This window comes from Ostrinia furnacalis, unplaced genomic scaffold (assembly GCF_004193835.3).
Source record: "Ostrinia furnacalis isolate ACB-3 unplaced genomic scaffold, ASM419383v2 OfSCF4239, whole genome shotgun sequence".
In the NCBI taxonomy this organism is placed as follows: Eukaryota; Metazoa; Arthropoda; class Insecta; order Lepidoptera; family Crambidae; genus Ostrinia; species Ostrinia furnacalis.
Window position 1 is genome coordinate 495,997 of NW_021134478.1, and position 25,865 is coordinate 521,861.

Genomic DNA, 25,865 nt, shown 5'->3' on the forward strand with positions numbered 1-25,865 from the left:
TCATCGGGACTATTCCCACCTCTCGTTCCCACCACTGCAACTCCTGTGTAGCCAGGATCTACAGCTTGACCGCCACAAAAACCCAACCAATGAAGGTCAAGTTTGTCCCGGGGGAAAGTTAAACTGTCATTGGACCCGCAACGAAATTAATCAGAAGAACAAAGGAGGAGTTCGAAATTAAGGTTCGACTTCCCTCCATCGCAAAGCGGCATCAGTATCGATCATTAATCACCCCCTGATAGTTATTTTGAAAATGTATTTAATATACAGAATTGACCTCTCTACAGATTTATTATAAGTATAGATTTATTACAAATGGTAATACAGGTATACTATGTTACTGGAGTAATTAATGTTACTATGCAGACACTTTTTATGTCTTCTGTCTCAGAAGGATATGATAAAAAAGCAATAATATTTGCTCAAATAAATGTACCATATTTTCAGTCTCCGCTGCTGTAAATATTTAACATTTTCATTATATTTCATTCCCGCTAATTCCAGTTCCCGTGGGAATTTCGGGAATTCCTTTCTTAGTGCACCTCTACGGTACCTAAACTACGTCCCTTCCAAATTTCAAGTGCCTACGTTTAGCCGTTTAGGCTGTGCGTTGATCTGTCAGTCAGTCAGTCAGTTTCTCCTTTTATATATTTAGATTTAGATATTGTGTTTCACTGGACAAGTGTCTTTCCCGGATTCCTCCAAGTATCTCAGTAGGTAACCGAGACCAATGTCAAACTATTATTTTGTCAATTAATTATGTACAGTCTAGTCCTAATTCTACATCCATAATTCCACCAATCTAGTAAGACAGTTCAAAAGTAACGAAACGAAGTATAAATTTTAAGATTTAGTCGACTCTACCACACACATGCGTGGGTGGAATATGTAGTTTACTTTTACATAAGCTACGTATACACCATAAACTTTACAAGCAAAATAATAGAGACTATAGAGAATAGGTCCAAGGAACGTGACATTTTACAGGCTGTCGGGATGTCCATTTAGTAGGTATAAAGCGGGTTGCATTTGAAAATGATAAATCGGCTCGTTTCAAAACGCGATTCGTTCCGATCGGCGATATAGCGACAAAAGTCTATGACACCTTCACCCGACTTACTGCCTTCAAAGGTACGATAAAACTGGCATTTTCTGGCCAAACAATTTTAATAGCTACGGTTTTGGAAATATGTTCCATTTTTGAGTGAAAGGGCACCTAAGATTGCAGGATGCAGTAATAGGGCACCGTGAAATCGCGGTCTGTGTCGAATCGCAGAAAAATTCTGGTTTTTCGGTTATTTCTTAGGGATTTGTATGGGCTTTCTTCGCTGATTCGATTCGCTGTACGGGTGTCAGTATTACAAACACATGTCCTTTGATTTAACGTTGAGATCTATAGAAAAATCCGCAACGGCTTTTTCGATTTCGCGACGAATGTCACGCTGGATCCGCGTTACATTGATGTTGACTTACCTTCCGTCACAGCTGCTTGCCATGATTTTTATTGTCGCCAGAATTATGGCAAAGTCTGACGTGCCATTAGGGGATGATTAATATTCATAGGTATTTGTAAGTCTTCGAAGAAAACAGCTACTAAGATTTTCTTTGACGTCAATTGCTGTTATCTGATGAACGTCACCAGTCAAAATCACTTTCCGTGTATTTCACGTTGAATTCACTTATAAATCAGTACGTCACTATACATAAATTACCTATAAATACCATGCAACCTTGTAGGTGCAATCATGCAATCACCATAACCATTTCGTTATCAACGGAATAAGTACATTCATGATCAGATCAGCGACATCCTTTTGAAATTGTATATTCCATTTCGAAGGTATTTTAAAGCAACAAACTGATAACTGAGTTTATTGCGGAGCTTTTTTTCCAGTACCTACTTGGAAAGTTTTCCTCGAAGTGCTGGTAGCTATAATTATACCAATGCCGCCCTTAAACTATGACTAATGACAGTCATAACCCACTACCTACTTAGCTCATGCATGCTTCCAGTAAAACAATTACATTTCGATACCATACATAAGCTAACAAAACAAGCTGCCTATCTGTTTAATTAATAATACTCCAAAACAGCTCCTTGTGTTTTATCTACAGCTTAAGTCCACATCCTCTACAGCCTTAAGTAGGCACATACCAAAACCACCCAAGGATCGTTAGAGACCAGTTGACAAATACGTCCTCTGATATTATTTAAACCCCAACAATGCCGTTTGAAGTCACCGCCGGGTGCCTTTGAGATTAGCGCCCGCCAACTAAGTATGGTCAGCGTAAACGCGTTAGAATTTTCAGCCCAACTAAAATGGTAATAACATCTCAAAGATCATTGCAATGAGCTTCAAGTAATTGCTTGATTGCAGCAGATAATTATTAAATTGCTAGTAATTTTGTCACAGAAATAATTTGTTGAGATAAAGGCAGGTCACGTAGTTTGATATAGATTTGTATGTAGTTAGATTTACAACTTTTGCCTTATTTATGTGTTAAGCAATTATGATATTAGTTATAGCATTAATAACATGAATGTCAATTGAATTCTATTTTTTAGTTTAACTACTTTAAATATTTTGATACATTTTAGTAATAGGTAGTTAAAGGACATGAGAAAAGTTTAGGTTAATTAATTTGCGGAAAACTGAGAAAACTGGCAAGAAAGAAAGGTCAAGCCATCCTTCTGGCACAGTTGGGTAAAAAATGATATAACTATGCTTTTGCAAACGGTACCTACTTATTATTTGTACCCAAAAATTTACACCCCAAAGCCCAGCTTCCATCAAAATGAGACTGTCTTCAAACTCAGGGACCTGTGAAAATCATCAGGAACCCGCCACTTGCCTTGTTAAAATTCACAACTTAAATAGAGCCTTTTGTGTGGAACAGAGCAGCCGTAAGACAAACAAGTCTGCCGTGAAATTTTGATAATGTTGTTGGTACAACCTTATAAAACCAACGTTTATTTGTCACAAAAGTTCTAAATTTTGCTTCCTATACCGTCCTGATAGAGTCTACAAAAATTATATCAACGGTAAAACTATCTTTGCAGGACTAGTTCACGCTTCAGAAATGTTGCTATAGAGGTAACACTAAAAGTGGCGAGATCAACAGTTCTTAACTCAAGCCGTGATAAAGGCTGAAGAGTGCAAATAGTTTACGGGCCCTGACTTTGTAGAGTGATAATTTCAATTCATAGTTGTCAAATCTGGCGTAAACGTTGCCGATGTGGTTGTTAAAATAAGCCGGAGATTATAGATATTATGATTTACAACAGTTTTTGATTATAATAACGTGTGGCTCTATGTGTATTGTAGTGCTATTATACAACTTTTCTTTATGGTAATAGACTTTTGTGAATAGTTAATTGTTTATTTTGAAGTAAATTACGTAACTAGAGGATTACCTATGATTTTTCATTTTCAATCATAATCACTTCAAAAATTACAATATGGTCAAGTACAACCTTTCTTTTTGGGCATGACACAGAATTTCTTTCAAAAATTTCATGACTCATCGACTTAATTTTGGATTTAAAGAGTCAATTGTCAACCCCAAACTATTTTAAGGTAGTTTTGGAAAAAAGCCATATCAAAATAAATGCGTGTGAAATCGTAGACAGAAGCTAGTTATTGTGTGGACCTAAACAGCTGCTTAAAGACAATCAGTGTAACAATACAAAACAAGCCACAACACTAAGTTCTACAAAAAGGGCAATATAACTTCAATAAGTGCAAACCGTTTTGGGTATTAGGTTTGACGCTTTAAAGTTTTACAGCTTTTGTGCTTTTGTTCTAAGAGGGTTCTTAAGACTGGCAGTTTTTACAGCCTTTAAGTGACCACTTAACAGCATTGCACCTCATGCACCTTGCAAAGTGACATGAGAATTCTTTTAGGATTTTATGGAATGCGTTTTATGCATTTTTGTTTGATTATTTTTATTAAAGAAGGAAACTTTGTATTGCCTTGTATGTACATTACAAGAATAATCAGAAACAAAGCATAAATAGTTACGTGAGATTTTTTTTGAGTTTGCTACGTTATTAGATCCTCGTCTCTACATTTAATTACAAGCTTTTTATTACTTTCACATGTCTGGTGTCTGTCGTCAAATCTTGCAACTTAAAATTGACCCACTTCCCGGTTTCCTATTGAGCTGAAATTTTGCATACATGTGTAAGTCCGATGACAATGCAATATTATGGTACCATTGAGCTGGTCTGATGATGGAGTCGGGAGGTGGCCATAGGAACTCCTAAACAAAACGGCGGAAACTCATCGAGTTTGGGTTCGTTGGATTTGTCTTTTCGAGCACTTTAGTGTTAGATAACGTCCAGGGTCCTGAGATTAAGATATAACTAAAAAGTGTAAAATAAAATTATAATAAAAATAAACTTTTTTAAAAACAAGCTTTTATTCTGAATTTCGAAAGCTTGTAGCGCAAACAGAGAAAAAGAGGAATAAATTCCATGCGCGATACAAACTTTCGAAATTCAGAATAAAAGCTTGTTTTTAAAAAAGTTTATTTTTATTTTTTTACAATTACCCACGACCTTTCACGGGAAGCTGAAATGAAGTTCTTGTTTTTCGTTACTTACTCGTATAATTTGCTCTCCATTTAAGGGACTTAGGTAGGTACGAAGTTCACAACACATTATATTAAATAACGTCCTAAGTATTTACAAATTTTAATTAATAATGCGTATCTTATGTATGTTGGCAGATATCTGAAGCTGAACTGTCGGTTAGGTTAGGTTAGAAAAAAAAAAAAAAAAGGTGAGATACAGGCCAAGAGCTTCCTCGTTGTGGATAAAAAAAAAATTTGAAAAGCAAGCTTGGCTCCCAAAAATACTAAAATGTGCCAATACTCTCTCGTAAGTGGCACTTTGTTCTAGCATCTCAAGGAGACACAAGATTCCCATTAGCGTAACCACGTCTGCATGGGAAGTTACACTTCGTAAGGATTCCGTGCAAAGTGCCAGGAAGTCGTTACTGCACATAATTAGGTGCGGTTTTGTAACACTTAGCCGCTTCCGATTGGATATGGGGTGACAGCGAAATTTTAAGTGTTCTTGGCCCCGTGTTTTGTAACGATGCTAAAAACTTCAAGCACAGATTTAAATTGTGATTGTCCTTTCAAAGAATGGACCTTATACATACCTACATACAGACTTGTATCAACAACACATTAGAAAGATTCAGTCTTTTGGGACTCATGTCTTTAGAATCGAAGTTATCGCACTCGTTTAGATAGGTAAAACCATTAAGATCACATCACAATCATATTTAATTGATTGCTGGATATTTTTTTAAATATTTTATATTTTTTTTATCCAATAAACAGTTTACTTAACGTTATGATAGTAACACAATTAAATACCTATTTTCAATAAATAAAAGTCCACCCACAAGGTGGACCGACGACCTGATAAAAGTAGCAGGAAGGCGCTGGATGCAGGCCGCTACCAACCGTGCGATGTGGAAGTCATTGGGGGAGGCCTATGTTCAGCAGTGGACGTCCTGTGGCTGAAATGATGATGATGATGATGAATAAATAAAAAAACTTTCTGGTTCAATTAAAGACACAATTAAGGCGCTAACACTTGTCGCACAACACGAGCAAAAGGAAGTAAAGCGGACCCATTAACGCAAATCAAGCCCACGTGGGCCAAATATTTGCCGCCAAAACTATTTTTTACTTCCAAAAATGAAGTTGCAAGTGGAAAAAAAACATTTTGCTGCACGTGTATCGGCAATTTCGTGCGGTGTTAAATTACAGAGTAGTTTTTTACCGGAAACCGCGGATTTTTGGATTTCTTGGTGACGAAAAGGACGCGAGATTTTTCGACAGTTAGTTACTGGTGGCGAAATGTTTTTGCACTTCCTCTGTCTTTTTATAACAGTTATAGCGTTAGATGTGGCTGTGTCCCGCTCAGCACGTGTTCAAATAGGTTAACGCACATGTTATTAGGTTAATGGTTAATAGAATTTAGTTCAATAATTAAGAGTACATAAAATACTTACTTATATTGTGTTTCTGTAATTAATGTCAATGTATGACTGCACGTTTTGAGCCTAGTCTTTGAATAGGACTTATGTAGATGTCTAAGTACTCGTATATCGGCATTGAAACTCAGAGTTAACATCTACCTTCTACCCAATTTAAGAACATATCAATGAAATCACGATATGGAAAAGACACCGAACCATATTCTAGAGTTTCTAACTATGGCTGCTCTATGACAGTATTTTTCTGTCGCCGTTAAAAGTTCCCAAGTGGACAATGTAATATCAAGGAAGAAGGAAATAATAAATGCTGCTAAAAACATTTTTATCTCAACAAAGTAAGGGGCAGGTGCTGAATATCTTTTTACACAAAACTCGCGGCTACTTCATCTCACAGAAAACGCATCTATTCAACTGGAACCGAAAAAAATAAAAATCGCCATAGACCTTCTCAAAAAGCGGTATACCTCCAAAAAGTTTTGTCCCTAAAAAAATTGCGGACCCATTATCAAAGGTTTTAGTAACACAAACCCACTGGCCGTTGAAAAAACGTGCTTAAAAAGTTTAATTGTATCGCAAAAATTCGAAATTCAAAAAAATCTTGCTGGCCTAAGGGCACAGGAAATGATCAAGCGGTGACGTCCAATAAAGGCCCATAGCTGTCTCGGTGATGGATCGCCGAAACACAATAATTCGATGGAAACTCGGCCTTTAAGTGCCCCTTAAAAATCAAGTGATATTCTTCACTTTTATGCTTGTTATGGGCTAGCTTTGTAGTTATTGAATCCAATCTCCAAAAGATCTTCCCACCTTTACATAAGGTATACATTTCTGTAACTGTGTTCGATATTCTGTTACATTTTCACATGAGGAACTTTTAAGCTATTTCTTCTTTACCAAACGAAAGTGAGCTTTGATGTTATTACAAGTAGAGTTCCAAATCGTTTGAAAAACGTTTTAGAGATATGACGTTTGTTTTCAGTATACTACAATAACAATATACCCGAACACGTGTTGGATGGCCACTGGAGAGGCATAGAGCCTTGTTTATGGTTATCTGCCATAATAACTATGGTGCCACGTTAATGTTCAGGTAGCAGACAAGAATAGTCCTTAAAGTTTTCTAGGGTTTTGTTGAAGCTGGCCTTTTAAATATTCCAGATTATATTGAACTGATTCTTATAGAGTCTATGATATAAAGTTAGGTTTGACTACATAGGTATATTATAGGAAATTCAGCAACATTAAATGAATCAAAGTATGGAAATAATTACTTACATTATTTTTAAGAAGTAAAATAAAATATAAAGATTTTTGTAAATATGTATGTACCTAACTAAGATTAAAAGTATAAGTTGGCGCAACATGGCGACATGAGAAATATTATGCTGCTACAAGCGGAAAACCTTATAAAATCATAACATCGTACCTATTTACTACTTGTAATTTTTTCCAACTTCCAAAAGCCCCTGGCGATCGAGATTACGATCTACAGAATGGCAAGACGCGAATAAATGTTGCCTATAAATAATATTCCTCCAAAAAAAATAGTAACCTAACCTTATTCCATGATCTTTAAAAAGTTTTGAACGGTCCAAAAGAATTAAAAAGTGGGCGTAACTCTTACTGTCATTTCGGCGCACGTATAATGCGCTCGCGCCGGCCTATTATCTACTTTCGGAAAAAATAAAAATGGATGATACAATCTTGGGCCGCGTGAAACGAGGGACGCTGCGGGGTTCCGTTGCGTTGGATAAAAAGGGAAAACTGGATTATTTTTATATTTACACGATTCACTATTTCCTTTTTGTTTTTAAAACTTATTCTATGAAATATTTTAAACTATTATGTTGCATTTTTACTATAGAATTATCACTTCATGACCATGACTCGTGCAACCGAGCCGAAACGTCGGGAGGGTAAATATTTTATTTACCGTTAAAATAGATATTGTTGCAATAAATCCCGTGAAGTGATAATTTTATTCTATGAAGTACACACATGCAAATACAACAATCTTCTTCTTCTTCTTCTTTTCAGCCAAATGACGTCCACTGCTGGACAAAGGCCTCCCCCAAGGTTTTCCACAATGAACGGTCCTGCGCTGCCCGCATCCAGGCTCTTCCCGCGACCTTTACCAGATCGTCGGTCCACCTAGTAGGAGGCCTGCCCACGCTACGTCTTCCAGCCCGTGGTCGCCACTCGAGAACTTTCCTGCCCAACGGCCATCGTCTCTACGAGCTATGTGCCCCGCCCACTGCCACTTGATTTTAGCAATTCTGCGAGCTATGTCGGTTACTTTGGTTCTCCTGCGGATCTCCTACAAATAAATACAACAATATCTTAAAAAAATACTCCTTAAAGTGTAAGAGAAATGACATACTTAGGTATATTTATCTTTTAAAATAGAGGTATGTCCCTGAGAGGTAGATGAGAGATTGACGTTTAGTGTGTTAAAAAATATTTGAATTCTTATTGATATAATTTAGTTTATTAAATTTGTTGTTGTCATTGAAAGTCATAAAACTTTTTTCAGCGGCTAACTTTTGCGAGTCCAACGGAACCCTAAACAGAAAGAAAGACTGGCCTCACAATGAGATTTGAAAAGGAAGCGTGGCCTTGCGAATCCGGCCAATAAATCCTATTGATTAGTTTCGGCCCCATGCAGAGATACGGGCTCATTATATTGCCGGTAATTTCGTTTTTTGCATTTAACGTACATTTTGATTGCAAGAAAAACGCACCTATGTCCTATGTTTCAGAAATTTCAAGACATGCAATAAGACAAGAGGGGTAAAGGGAGAAAAAAAGTTCAGTAAAAGAAGATTATGTAAAATGGAATTTCAGGACAGAAAAGGAGTTATAAAATAGGTAAAAATAGGTGTATCATGTCAACTACCTGCAATTTAAGATGTTTTGAGAGGTAAAGTCAATACTTTATCTTAATCTTAGCTCAATAGCTAAAAGAAAATACTTACGCTTTTCTTTTGGGGCTTCTGGAGCGCCATTATCTTCATTTCTGGACACTAAAAATAAATCTCTAGTTTATAAGTAGGTAATGAGTAGGAGTAGTTGCAATACTTGCAATCAATCTATCAGTAAGCTAAAAAAAATCCTTTTACCTTGCCTCTATGAATCACTCATTCATTTCCAAGGAAAAAAGCTCATGAATGAATTGCGCGCGCGCACCGATTAGCCAACGGTCAGCGGTGAATGGCGGATGGCGCGTAAGGCTTCCCGCAGACTATGCGAAATTCGTTACACGTTTTATTAGCTTCTGTGTGAAATTCCGGCTTCCTTTACACTTGCACGTACAGTTGGAAGTATATTTTTTGGTATATTATTCAAAAGTCCATGTACATTTAATACTATTCTGCGGGCTCTATTTTGTACCTTAAGTTCGCTACTAGCGAACACTTAAAACATTTTTATGATCTATTTATTAATCATTGAACATTTTTAAATCTTACTTCTTCTTCTAAATATGGCGTTTTCAACAGACGGCTTAACGTACCTGCCAATCAGGTTGATATAAACAATGTCCAATCCAACATAGTAGAACAAAGTTATGGTCACATCGAGAGTAGGTTAATCCATGCAATGAGTCCCAAATTATCTTTTAACACGAAAAATACAGTCCAACTGTACTGTACCCACTGATATGTTCTAACCGTATCATCAGTTACTTGATACACTGTTTAACATGCCACTCATTGTGCCAAGTGTAAATTTGAATGAAAGGACATTTACTAAGGCTAGTTCATACATTTGACTGTTACCAATTTGGTACGCAAGGATCGCATCACTATACTTTTAAAGCTATTGTCACTGCCATTCAAGTGTCCTCAAGACATTTAAAGTGGGAATATATAGAAAAGTCGGTTTTCTTAAACGTATTGAGGATGGTTTTAATATACTACTTATGTTATTCATACTCATATGAGTAACAAAAGAAACACTAAAGTTTACAACATAAAAAGGTGTATTTGTTCTACTGGGTTGAAGCATAGGTATAGCATAAAATATGCTGCTATAGGAATTTGACATGACTCAACCAGAATGTCGGCTTAACGTGCTCTCAAAGCACGAAGCTAAGCCCGGTTTATCCAGATCAGACCCCTTATATGGTAAATCCAGAAGTAAATGTATGTCCTGGAGCCGTTGAGTAGGTGTTCCTTTTATCTTGACACTCATTGTACTACAAAGAAGGTACCTACACTTACTGAATGAACAGTTCGTACAGTTCATATTCATTGTCCATTCGTTCTGCTCGTAACTACTATCCAGATACTATTGTAGTGGATTGCAAATGAAGTGTCCTGCTATCACTTTTAAAGTGTGAATGAAATGCGTCTCTAAAAATGGGTGGTGTCGCCGTTTTATTTTGTGTTTTGGTCTTTTTGTGCCATTTGGAGTACAATAAGTTCGCGGTACTTGCGATTCAACTATTGTGTAGTTTATTGGAACTGCGAGTTTAATGTGTTGCACGTGTGCATTTCGTTGTAGGCATGGAATTTCTTTCTATGCTTATTGTACTGAGTAACGGAAAAATTGTTTCCAAACCAGGAAATGTTCTTAGAACACGTTGGATAAACGATAGAAAGGAAAGGAAGTACATACAGACTTAGTTAAGAGGCAACATTGCTTTAATATATGGAAATATTAAATACTTTAATTTAAAGTCTTCGTCGCAAGTGACCTGGAAAATAGTACTGTATTTACAAAAAAAAGAAATTAAGTCACGAATTAAGTACAAGTGATAGGTATTTAGAAAAGTAAATAATTTATCAGAAATAGATGTTTGCAAAGACCCCCAACTAGAACGCTATTCGCCAAAAGTCAAATCGCTCCGTTCATCAAAAAGCAATGTAATCAAAACACGCCTCAAAGCAATAGGCAGTAACGCAAACATTTGGAAATCCTAAAATACCTTGGGCCCAACATTTCTGCCCAATATACAAACATTGGCTCAAGCCTGTTTGCAATGATAACAACCCAGGCCCAGGCAAAACAAATATGTGCGAAGGTCTCAAGGACGAGCTCACTTGCATTGGAATTAGAGGATTTTGACCAACGTACGGCCTCTTACCACTCGTGTGGGCTGTAACTTGTTGAGAGAAGCTTTGAATTTAAATATCAGGACTGATAATATATTTGTCTTATGCCCGTTTTCACTATCAAACCCTAATTTTTATTCTTTTACATAGGGGTCACTTAAAAAATTAGGGATTTCATGGTGAAAATGGGCATAAGTCTGTATTATAAAGCTGTCCATTAACTTCTACTAAATAAAGTGTCTTTTTGGATTAGCACTATAAAATACATAGTTTATCTTATCACTTTGGATACTGTATTACTATAATGGGTTAAATAAAGTAAATAATATACTACAATTCATATAATTAGTAGAAACAGTGGTAAACAAAACTCCTTTACTTAACTGTCATAATTAAGTATTGTATCATCAGCACATGATAACCACAAATGGTGTAATTGCCTAACTATTTTCTCAAAAACAATTTGACTAATAGCAAGTTTTACTACATCATTATGTACACATAAAATACGATCTTGCGGTCTCGTAGACTATTAATTTCATGACTAACATTTGTTTCTATGAAAGGATCATTCTCAGAATGAATCTGACGAATTCCCAAAATCTCTTACTCTGTTTAATGTAGTGGTATTTCCTTATAATTTTTATAGTAAAAATTTTTCTTTACATAATGGATAGGTACTATATTAAATTCATATTATGCAACACTGTCTGTCTTTTCATTTCATAACACCAAAATATTTGTTAGTGGCAAGCCTACTGCAAAAGATACAAGAACACGTTGTGTACTTTACAATAAGAGCTACACTTAGGGGACAGGACTTATTACCTTTCAGACCTTTGGACTTGTATAAGTTTCATTATTGCCCTATATTTTTTATTATACCTAATTAAGTATCACATTATTATAAGAACACGTCACGTCATTAACCACACTTGACCTAACTTTACAAATATTATATTAACTGCCTAAGATCCATAATTACCAAATCGGATCACTGTCCCCGCATGCCCATAATTCAATTAACCGTCCCATGTTTGTGGCCCTTTGAACGCGCACGTGGGCCCACAATGCTAACCATCGCTGCGGGTAGTCGGGCCAAGTGAGAAACTTCACAATAGTGTCACAGCAATGGAGCAGGGCTGCCACGTAATAGTTTTGGTGGTTTGCTAAAATCTTGGCAAAATTGGTCTGGGATTATGGATACTGGATATCTACTATCAGTCGTAGTATTTTCTCGTAGCACCTATAAGTACTGCGTAAAAGAGCGTAGAATACTACGCTATTTTATTAAGAAATAGACCTAAAAATTTTTATCAATGTCCATATCAGGTCAAGTGCAAGAGTACGACCGTCACTCTAAGTTATTTGTAATTTCCATAGAGATAGTGTAGACCAGGGATGGCGAACCAATGGCACGCGCCACAATATTTAGGGCACGCCACCAATCACAAAATTTAACTTGTACTATCTATACCCCTCATTGATAGCATTAGGTGTTATTTGATGGCACGTCTATGACTACATCAAACATTTTTTTCGGAAAAGTGGCACGTTGAGACATAAAGGTTCGCCATCCCTGGTGTAGACTCTACCAATACTGTGCAGTGCTGGCAGGGTTATGGCGGTCTTTGTCGATTTTTGTGTCATATTTTCTTCCCTTCGCCTTTTACGACATCTATGGGAGAAGACAAGATGTTAATAAGTCAAAATAACATTTTTATGTCCTAATTATCTGTAAGGCTTGTAAATCCTACTTTGACTATCGATAGAAGACAATTATTGAAATATTAGTGGACTCAGTAAATTTTAATAATGAGGATTAATTTTCTTTGAATCTGCAAAATCGTCGACAGCCCTACACCCAAGATAGGTGTGACGGTTATACCTCACAATGGCACAGTGTGACGTCATTGCTCGTCTCTGATTAAAGAACCGCTTGTATTGGTTAGATCTATTTAGAGCATAAAAGAATTCTTGAGGCTGCTTAAAATTGTCTGGAGCGCTTTCAATTGAACTATAGATTGGCATGTCACTAAGAAGTGTTTGAAAAATTATTCTTAACACTTTTATACAGATGATCCTATAGAGCGTTGTCGATTAATTATTTTGAAACTTTAATAAACAACAGACAGATAGGTAAAGTTTTTTTAGCAACGTCTCAGTCATAACAATCAGTTACATGACTCAGTTATTAAATTAATTTTGAATCTTTAAAACAATTGTTGTAATTACAAGATTGATGAAATTGAAGACAAGATTAATGAGATTTATTCGTCATAACGTGTTTTACTTCAGAAATCTTTGAAAAGACTTTATGAAATTGTCTCTACATATTGAAATTAATTAACTTCTTGCAAACCGTTTATCAAGTTTTCATAAGTCGTGATGTAATAAAAAATGGTTTATATAGTCAATTTAATAGTATCTAAAATTCTAAATTCATGGTTAGAGACAAATAAAATTGAAACCCTAAAGGGAATTAATATTGAAAACATCCATTAATTCCTTTGAAAAAGCCAAGTATTAGCTATTAGCCAGTAAAGCCATAAAATAAATATCCACATTGACAACACCGTCAACAAAAACTTTACCAAGCAATGTCATTGCAGATCACGCTCGTGCTGTGGACGATCAATCGAAAAGAAAAACCAACACTTATGGCTTCGTGGTTCCGTACCAGTATTTTAAGCATCTATTTATGATGGAAGTAACTGTGAGTATGTCAATTTTAATAATATGCAGATAAACAAAATAAATATTCTAGTAAGCATAAAATAAAGTTGGTATTTTATTGATTTGTCTAACATTGTCATAGCCTGAGCCTGAGCCCATAGGGCTTTGACCAGCAGTGGACGTCGTTTGGATAAATGACCACCACGAGCGTCTTAGACCATAGGCAATTGAATGAGACTCATCTATAGACAGTTCATCATCATCATTTATTTGCTTTAAAATGTGTTACAAAAGTTAAGATAGTTACTCTGAACCCGAGGGATTTGATTTTTTTAACAGCTACATGAAGGCATTATAAAGATACAATCAAGAGTTATAATCTCTTCCTGCTGATCCCCGAAACTACCCAGAACGATATCAATAAATCTTTTGGACAAGAAGTGACTCTTCAATTGGAGGACGTGCGTGATTGAAAAGGCGCGGCGGTGGCCGAGCCTCCCGTAGGGTCCCGTGGACGTGCCAACATAAGCGCCAAAAGGTGCTTTTTCATGGGTGCGATTTCTACCCCCTTATTACAATAAGTTAGACTGGGTGGCAACATCTTACTTTGACTGTAACAAACGTCAAAAATCTGTCAAACTCCATACAAAAATCACCGGTTATCATTAGACTCTTGTAAACTCTGGTTTACATTTAGTATGAAATTGTAGATTTAAACCAGTGTTCGTCCTGGGTTTAATTTTTTTATAATAAGGAGGATAGAGTATGTTTTAGTTTGATTCAGTTTGTCCACCCAGGAAATGCTCGAATGGCACCTACATATCAGATCAGAAGCTCAAGGAAAAATAATTTTCCCATGAAACAAAAGTCTTTGTAAGATAAGTTTTTATTTTTATTTTATATCTTTACTGAGTTTATCAAACACGAACCACCAGATGAAATGCCTAATTTGTAAAATAAATTAACATGAGTCAATGAAATTGACGTTAAACAGCCAACTTAAACTTGCTACACGCCCATGGCCATAGCATTAATAAGCTTGATATCAATTAAAATATCACAGACCTTACGAATAAAGAAGAAATAGCGAGACAGTCGAGAACAGTCGAGTGTCGTTTAAAATTCGTGTCAACAAAACCACCCCTTACCATTATTGTCCTCGCTCTTCGCACGAAAAAGCTAACTGTCCCATAGGAGCCATTGTTTCTTTCAGACGTTGGCCAAATATTGGGCCAGGCTATTCAAGGCGTTTGCAAACATAGCGTACTGGGTGGCGTCCACAAAGCCCTTCCCGGAATATTCGTGATCGTGACAACACTTCAAATATAGTGATTATGCTCTAATTGTGAGCGCACCTGGCTTTTATTTAGTTTTTAGCGTGAACAACTATTTCGAGTATTGAGCTGTCGTCCGCAATTGATGGGAAGGAAGAAGTAACCAGCTCGCGAACATTGGAATCGTCGTTATTTTAACGCAGGTGCAGTTTGGACACCGCGGTGTTGGTGGCGGGAGGTCTCAAGATGTTTGCTAAACATAAGAATTTGATTACCGGATACTAAACATAGAAGTACAAAAAAGTCAATGTCGGAACTTACAGTACGTGCTTAAATTTAAAGAAATATGCCTGAGGCGATCCTAGAGAAAAAGTTCTAACGAATAGTTGTAACGACTTGAACAGTACAAAATCTTAATCTTTTTTTTATCCACAACGATCTTATGATCAATAATCTAATCAAGCTACAGATAATTATCCTACTTTTGTGTGAATTTACGCTATAGAATATCACAAATCTAAATAAATTATCTAAGAAGTGAGAAAAAGAAGAGTCCCCCTGAACCCATTTTAATTAACGTGGAATTTATATTTTATTGTACAGTAAAATAACCCGTGTTTATGGGATATTCTATTTTAAATAGCAAAGAATTTCCTGTTGTGATTATAGTTTTAGATACTAACATCTGGTTAATGTTATATTTGTGTTGTTAATATGTACCTTTACCAAGATAAGTCTTTAGAGGTATGAAACCTATTATTAATAGAATCAAGTTCGTTCGTTCGTTCGTTCGTTTCAGCCGAAAGACGTCCACTGCTGGACAATACAAAAGAATCAAGTACGAGTATATTAAAAAGATTTACAATAAGTAGTTTTTTATACGAAATTCTTAAGAATCGGGCTCATTTTATTGACCTCTCGATAAAAAAATATAAATTTCACTTAAGATTTCCAATCGATTTCGTTTTATATAAAAAATAACGATGCCTTATTATGTCTAGCTATTTATTGGAAAAGGGCCAACAGTTCCAAACATAAACGAGAGTTACGTCACTTGACTAACATTAAAAGAAATATTATCTCAATAAATATCATCATCAAGCCTATTTATTTATCCAATCCCACATAGCTAGTTGACTCTGGCAACGAATAATTCATATAATATTTGTTGGCAGCACAATAAACACAATCTTTTCTGTATCGTCCTTGTTACTTGAAAGATTTTTTGTATAATCTCCACAATGACAGCGAAGGATCTTTTCTGGCCAATGTTTGGTTAGCTGCGCATGCTTTGTCGTCTCGGAAATCAATTTACGATAATTGTCATTTATTATGAAATAAATATGATTCTTTATTCGTCGCCTTTTGTGATTTTCTAAAGGCGATCTCGTTCTTAGCCCTTCGCTCCATTCAGAAGGCATCATTGGGCGTAGATAATTTTTATATTTTGCACAGAAGTTCGCTGGGGCGTACAGGGATGTGAGTTTGACAATAATTATTGAAGAACTGCATGCCTTGGGAGATATTAGCCGAAACATGTAGGGTTTTGACGTGAAATGATGTCAAAGAATGTTTTCTCAGCTTTTGAGCAGATGTACGTTGGCATTTTCTTGATCGAATATGACCTGGTGTTACATACCCTTCAGGAAGTGTTAAACAAGTAGAATTGAAACACTTATGAGCTGCTGAACTATTAGGTTGAAAACGAACCAATTACGGACTATAAACTAGCCGGCCAATTATTCATCTGTGTAGGTATATTACAATAGTACATATTATATGGGCCTATCCTAATAAAGTTATGACCATCAAAATTCAGTCAGTCTAGTAGTTTTTGCGTGATGGAGTAACATCTAATACAAAACATACTTACCTAATTGAATAAAATGTCTTGAATGTCAAAAATTGTTACAAATTGTCGATATTCAAGACATTTTATTACTCCAAAACATAGTTACAAAGCAGAGCCTTATTTAAATGAAACTAATCATAATCTAAACAATTTCGAAATCTTTTCTCTTTCATAAAACTTCTTAGGCCCAGAACAGACGGTGAAACGCAACTGCAACGAAACTGCAACTTTTTGATGATTCTTATGAATGAAACTGAAACTGAAAGTTTCAAACTGGTCGCGTCATGTGGTCTCTCAACGGACGCTATGGCAGAAACTTAGATGCAACTCAAAAGTAACTAGCAGTTGCAGTTTCGTTGCAGTTGCGTTTCAACGTCTGTTCTGGGCCTTACCTACTCAAAATTTCGAGTATTATTATATTTATGAGAAGGTCGATCGATGCAGTCCGAATCGATTACAATATGACGTAAAATTTAATGCGTCGCCATTCGACGCGCAGGCGCGGACAATGGTTCGGTGATATTTTATTGGTCGGTTCTCTAAAGCGAATTTGTCTCGATTTCGACTGCATTATAAGGACTATTATACGGTCTTTTGTCAGCCATTGATTTGTAGTTGACTTGCGACGAGAAACGAAATGGTTGTATAGGGTGTTCCAATATTGGGAAACACCAAAATGTAATATTTTCGAACCAATAATTTGCGTAAACGATGGAGATTCAGTCCTTTCCCTAAGAATCTTATAATTCCCTTCATTGACTCAACCTCATATTTTAAAAAGAACACTTTATTTTAGTGTTTTGCAAAAAAATAATTAGATCTCTTCATCTATCAACTGAGGTCATAAAACTTGTGTCCGATAATATGGAAGAGTTAATGGTCAATCGATCTACGTGGTCTACTACATTACTGACATTAGTAAAATCCATTAATACTTACGCGTCTTTTCAAATTAACATTACAACAAAAATGGTTATCATTTAGCTATAACTTTTGGAACAGCCTGTACAACTAAAATCGTTTAGCGAAAACATCATGCGACTAAACATGACAAAGGACCTAATAACATCAATAATAGACGTCACAAAAAATTAAAAACGATTCGCGCTTCAGAGAATCCTTTTAGTTTATTACATTTACCGTGAATTTATCATATTAAAGATGTGTATTAGCTATAATGACACAACTAAGAACACCTTTAAGAGGTTACAATGAAGTTTTAAATGTCCCTTTATGAACGTCATTTGGGCGAAAGAAATTCAATAAAAATATGTCGTCACTTGGACACGTGTAAGGAATCAGTTGAGCAGAAACTTATTAAGAACTTCGTCTCAATTTTGAAACATCTGTATGTTATTCTATTCATACGAGTAATAGGTTCTCCGATAATAGTTTTGTAACTAGGCTATCAGTCAACTGCTGAACGTAATCGTACTCCCAAGGGTCATCACAAAGAGTCATCTCAGACTTTTGTACCCAGATACTCCTAATAAATTTTCTTCTTGATCTTCGGTCCTGCGAACAGGGGCGTCCTACACTATACGGTAGGTAGTATATTGTTTCAACACAATGTGTAAGCAGTTACCAAACAATTGAAACAGATTTTCTCAATCATTGTTGACGAAGTTTTGTCTATTATGAAAATATGCGAATAAAAAAAGATATTTTCCATATTCTTACAAAACTAAAGTAACAATACTTCAATTTTTTTTTATCACAATCCTTGTTAAAAATACACCCTAACCACGATAACATAACACTTCTTTATTACCCATCCATTTATCTCCACACTAAAAAGCAAAGACAATGCGCACTATCCATCACAAAAAATGAAACCATAATGCTCAATTTGTCTTTTGAATATAGGTCCACGTGTTCGTCTTTTGTTTGGGATACGGGCCCAGAGCTGGCCTCAGCTCTGATAAGATCTGGCCCTTTCAAACGGTTGTAGATGGGAAGATAAGTGCGGAGATCTTCCATTGTTTCGTACAAAGAACGAAAACTGAGTCGGGAAAAAATTGTGGCACTCGAATGTGCGAATGAGATTTAGGGTTGGCACTTAAAATACAACAGTATGTAAAGGACCATCAATAAAAAAATGTTGCCCTAAGATGTTTTGGCAATAAAAATATTGACGTCAAACTTTTACAGTACACAATTTGTTTTGTAAAAACTTATTGGGAAGACATTAAGTCATAACTAGGTACTGTACAGGTCTGTCTAATATAACAGCCTAATAAAATTGTAGAGGCCGCAAATGTACGACCAAACTCCTTTGCCGCTCGCCTGGCTGGCGAGAAACTTCTTTTTCTTTTATATAATTTTATTTTACACCACAAAGCCTTTCAATCAAATAATCTCTCGTAGTGTCGGTGACGTATTTCGGTCACTACATTAATATTGAAATGCATCGCATATTACAGGAACAAATACATTTATTAGTTTCATGTAGAAGTTTCTGTGGTTTGCACCTCATTCCTTAAGTGATTGCTACTTAGCAAAGATTTTATTTTCAGATTTTAGTTTCAAAGACATTGGGCAGTTGAAAAAAGGCGCCTCATAAAGGTAGCAGAAAGGCGCTGGATTCAGGCCAACCGGTCATTATGGAAATCATTGGGGGAGGCCGATGTTCAGCTGTGGACGTCCTATGGCTAAAATGAGGATGATGATGATGATGATGATGATGGTAGAATCTGTCAAGTTTCAGGTTATATTAAGCTTTAACCATCTACCGCCTGAAGTGCACAACCCTACCAATGATGGCTTCATGTCAATCACGTGTTTTTGTGTAACGGTATTTGTTGTCCCTGGCCAAACTGATGTCTGTCCCGCTGTTCGGCACAATACTGTCTGGCCGAGGCTTAACGTGCATATTAATACCTCGTCATGTACCTAGGTGTAATCAATAATACTTACAGAGATCAAAGATAAAATTTACGAGTGTTTTACAAAAAATGTTCTTTGCAATCTTGGATAATTTGATCTGATTTCAGTACATGCACAAATTTTATTATTCATATCTAAGACTAAGGCTGAGTTGCACCATCTTACTTTAACTTTGACAAACGTCAAAAATCTGTCAAACTCCATACAAAAGTCATCGTTAAAGTTACGACCAAAGTTAGGCGGTGTAACTCAGCCTAAGAAATTCCTCTAAACCACAATGTAATTCCTGCTAACCCGTCATCCTAAGGTAAATAGGGAATTAATCGGCAGTATGATATCGAAACTTTTAGGTTGTAGCCGCCTATGACAAATATAAGGCACTCAAGGCAGCGTCACTTGACAATAGGTGTGATTGTGATGAAATTCCAGTTTCAAAAGGTAAGATTCCACGAGATCATTGATATTGACCAAACAATTTAAATGTCAGTTATTTGGTTCCGCCTACGGATGGAGGCGCGAAGGGCGGAGCTCAAGCGTGTTGCACGAAAGTTCTGGGGCGGTATGCCTCTTCACTTACAAATATTATTAATGCTACAGAGTATTTTTTTTTATTAATTACTTAATTACTAGTGTTAAAGCTTATTCCTGTATTAAACTAAAATAGTTAGTAGGTACATCTGCATTTTTGTGTGTGGTTGTGATGTATTCTATTTTATTTAAAGTTTGTATAATGTGTTCATTGATACTCCAAAACTGTTATAGTGCCCATAATAAGGAAATCTGCAGCATAATAGTTTTTATATTAAATCCGATGCCCAATAGTCAACGTTTTTTACGTTGGCAACATTACCCGATTGACATGTTTTTATCAAACATTAAAACAATTTATTAATATACAATTCGAACCAAGAAAAATTGGTGAACAATAAGTAGGTATTATTGTAAACAAAAGAACCGTTAATCACACAATCGAACCTTATTTTTACTTTTATTAGTTTATTCAGTCAGCTATTATTGGATGATAAATCTTATAAAACGATTAAGATTAATTAATGTTACACCACTCTGAACACTCTACTTTGAAACATTTAAACTTGATAGAAAAAAGACAGAATTAACAAAGAAACCCAATCTTGGCCAAACAATTTACATGTCAGTCCTATAACGTGGATCCGCCCACGGCATAGAGCGCTAAGGGCGGGGCGCGCCTTGAGGGCGGGGAGGCATAAATACCTTCAGAATCGTGGCAATTTGTAGCGTGATGCAGCTTGTTTATTTAATTTTTAATTTCTAGGCGTCACTTGAAAAAGGTACTACAGAATTATTTATGATCTGCAGGTTATTGCCAATTCTTAGGGCGGCGAAAGCCTTTTTGAGATTATAATATCCTTATTTACTCGTAGATACAAGTTTAGTACATATTCTATTTTATAGAATCGAATGCTAATTATACATAAGTAGTTACATAGGTTCGTCTATCTTAGTTTATCTAGCACGCTATTAAGTTTCACTTAACTCTAGTCTGTTTGACATCTAAAAATGTATTAACCACTTAATTAAGTAAGGTACTAAGGTTTTTATTATCTAATTAAATTGTTTCGTTTATCTCATTCAACCTCTTGTTATTCTTTTTTAAATATTATATGAAGATACATGGAAGTCCTTCAGTTATGTGTGTTCGAAGAAAATAAAATAAAATACATAGCTGCTTAAGTACTAGCTTATCACCTAATTATCATTATACCTAACCCACATTTAAATAGGTGTCAAGTATCACGTCTTTTTGCTACCTTCGAGTGGTGCACAACATCCTTCAATAGAAATGAGTAAAGGCGCCGACTATAGCACCGGGCGGGGCGGGGCCCACGAGCTAGGGCGGGAACTGCTCATAACTAGCCGACAACAAATTCCACGAATCTGTTAACGAATTCACGACATGAATGGTGCCGACTGTTATGTTAGATTGTTGCTCGTTTGCCTATTCTAAATTGGCACTTGGACAGTTAAATGGACAGTATGAGTAGCCGCCAAGAGTACGGTATGCTATGAATAGAGTTTGTTCGCAATTAACAGAAGTTCCTTGAAGTGGTAAATACACTGCAGCTTGAGTAAATCCAGCTTATGTCACGTCACTGTAGATAGCTATCCAGATTGAAAAAGAGGTATCTAAATATACCCCTTTCGGACCGCTCCAATACAATTGTGCGGGTTACAAAATCGAGATTATCTCATTAGTTTTACATCGGAAGTGGATGGGCTCAATATCGTACGATTGTGCGGGATGCGTTCTTTCACCTCCCGTGCAAATTTTGTCCGAAGCGCAGTTGGTGAGCCGGTTACAACCTGTACAGTTCATGACTGATTGTGCTCCCCGACTTGGTGAAAGAAAGTACCTACTATGGTTTTATTTTGTAATTGTAGTAATATTACAAGTTATTGATTAGACAAATACTTAAAAATAGCATCTTTTTGTGATAACAGTGACTACTTGCAAGCAAAGGCTTTGGCGTAACGGCTTAACGAACTTTACTGACACAATTGTATCGACGTGGGCCCTACAATACCTTATGCGTATTTTAAGTTTCTCGTAATTATTAATTTTTCATGGTTTCCGCACCATGTTTCCGATTTTAAACGACGCTACTATCGCAGAGATGCTCAATGCATCTGGGGATGAGAGCGATGACAACGACAAAAGCTAGTTTCGACTACTTCAGATGAACTACTCCTCTTCTTCTGATGAAGGCTCAGACATTCATGACGATACATACTTCTGATTATGCAAGCGGCATAGCAGACGAAGCCCTTCAATCGTCAACATCTTCCAGGAGATGCTGTTCATGATTCAGGAGATATTAAAACTCCATAGGAATATTTCAAGCGCTATATTTACTGTTGAGCTCATGGAACAGATGGTTTTGCCCACAAATCAACATTAAATGGCAAATACTGGTATAAAATTTAAACCTGTTTATTCCTTACTGGTTATATACGTTTTTCGGAATACATGCTATTGATAAAATTTCCAAAACCCTTACAATTTTGACCCTCACAATTGTACGTAGGAAGTGAAGGGCCCAGTTTGATACAATTGTTGGTATATGAATTTTCCAAGATGGCGGCGGAAAATCTGGAAAAGTATAGCAGATTCGTAATCTGCGGCCCCAAATTACCTAAAATTCATGTTCAAAATTACTAATTTCTTTCTAGTTTAAGCGCGGGTCCGAAAGGGATACAACAATCTCACAAAATGTTATTCATATTTAGCCTAAAAGTATGCTTTGCACAAAGCGACTTTCCAAACCAAAACCCAAATATTTTAAACGATGAAAACAATTAAATCAGGTTTCTCGTCAACTACCCTATCCCATCACGTGGTAAAATTTTATGACGCCAATTAAGAAAATCGTTTTATCAACCAACTGAAAACGATAAATCTCGTTTAAGAAGTACCTCAACTTCCCTTAATGTGTTTCTTCAATTCTCCAGGCGTAGTCTTTGGGCGGGGTCCATCATCGGCTCATTGATTCCACACATCTGCGTGTGCGCATGATTCTCGAAATTTGCGATAATTAATTATAGAAGGGCGTGTCTAAGCAACGGAGAGTTTTAATTGAAAACTGGTTCTTTTAAACAAACTGCACAAAAACCTTTGGCGATTAATTTTGAATCGAGCGGGATGACTTTCAATTAATGTTTTCTGAACTTTTATTATAATGAGTTGTAAGTAAAACTTGAGGTTTCTACATAGTACATGTATAAAATGTTTAACACTTTCCGCGACAGTAACCCAGACTCAATAGAAGTTTAATCTCATATATTGACTTGGCCATCGCATGAAAACACGTGTAAATTAAATTATTTAGTGCGATGGCCAAGTCAATAATTTATGTAAAACGTTAAAGATTTCCTGGCCTGGACTTGGTATTACATGGATCTCACAACTTTTTACCGTAGAACAACTGAGTTGCGAGACTTGGTTTTTTTGACAAGTATTGTTTTTGATGGGTTGTTATGACTGCTAATAGCAGTTCACTGTCGAAGAAAGTGTTAATGATCAATGTCTCTCCCGTCCTTTCTCCTCTGCAACTATGATAATTGACGTTAATATTTTTTGAAAAAATTTCATAGTTGACCATATACTTAAATTATAAGAGGATTGCGGAATAAAACCAACTGTTGAAATATTCCAATTATATTACAAAGGCTCTCCTATATCAGTCCTTATTTAATTACCAACTGAGTTTACCAAGCATCTTAAGATACTAATACCTTATTATGATAGCAAAATTTGCTTGAGCACCCTCAAAACTGATCGTCTAAATATTGAAACAGAATTAAATGCATTATTTTCATACAATAACATCGGAACAAAATAAAAACATCACACAATATCCCCTATTTACCGTAACTCATATTATGAATGTGTAAAACCATTTAGAATAGCGAAACTTGAATAGATGAATGTTGCATTGTGTTGGTGAACCAACTTGGTCGTGATGGTTCACGCACATTTTATTTTACAAACAATTTTCTGAGATTTGATCTTACAACGTAAAATCATTCCTATTTATCAACATTTACAGTTGAAACTGCAATGGTGTTTACAAAAACCTACACGAAAACTTCGTCATTGAATATACGACTTCATTCTTAAAGCATCACAGTTCAGTATCGGCTCTACATTTCTGGATTTAAAGCGTTTTTCTAGTGTTGAATAAGAAGGCTTTCATAGGGCAGCTAAAGGTCTCAGCATTGTCGATAATCATTGAAGCAAACACTTGTTATTTTAAGAGATCATCCACCCTAAAGCTTTACATTGAGCTTGCAACAATGAGCGCATAATGTATTATTTATAGGCACACTTGGTAGGCGATGTCGGGGCCGCAGCTAGTATTGTTGCGAGAGGTGAGAGAGCCAAATCGTGCCTTCGGTATCATCAATCAGAGGCATTTCTTAACAATTGAACTAGTATAAAGAATAATGTCTTGGGTGTGGATATTGTCATCTACGCGGAAACATTTTGTATTTCGGTTGCAGTTTTGACCAAAAAAATACAGAAAATATGGTTCATGTGTAGACATCAAGACATTATATGTGTAACCGTTGAAATACATTAGCGAAGCTCTCATGTATCAAGCTCTATGATCACATTAAACGTTCTTACACCCATATTGAACAAAAATGCTCTTAAAAAATGGAATTTAATAAAAAAATATTTCAACATGTCTCTGGGGCAGACGGTCGCCAAATAGAAATATTAATAACAAATCAGTTTCTTGCGCGTCCGCCTTATAATACATTTGATATTTATTAATGTCGCTGTCATGTATGCAACAAAAAACACCTTGGTCCTCAAAAAATGGCTGACAATGCACCCTCGCTAATCTTTTCTGGGCCACAGTGGTGCATGTCAAACGAAAAAGGGTCCAATTCTTCAACTTAGTAACCATTAAATAAATTCAGGGCACGGACAAAAAAGTATTTTTTTTAACAAAAACGGCCGTGGGGCTACCGCTTTTAAATATTTGTGCGCATATGGTTTCCGGCTATTTGGAGTGGGTTATGCTAAAAAATACACAAAAATCCTTTTCTAACAATGCATATTCAATGTGACTTATGAAATATGACCGGATTAAATGCAAGCGATAGATTACATTTTAATAAAATGGAAAGGAAGTCGTAACTTCAAGGGGACAAGGATCATTAGGAGAAGTGACTATGTGCGGGTATTGTGAAAAAGGTTACAATCGGATATAGATGAAAAGAACTTTAGCTAAAGTTATCTGATTCTGAAATGACCGTAATTACCATAATCACAACCGTTATGGCTACCAGGTTTTACTGATTCTTATTCAGATTATTTAACCTGTTAACTATAACGTTACCTGATAACTGTAACTTTTTTACATAAATTCTTCTTTTATTTGATTTCAATGTACCTACCTCCTTACGCATTTCAAAATAAAATCCTCTGAGTTTATTAGCACTTGCCTCTACTCAAACACATATTATATGTATTACATATTATTTTCATCCAATTTAGCACGCTAAGTTCAATTATTGCATAAGTGCAAAATACATCACAGGAGTGTTTTAGGTAGC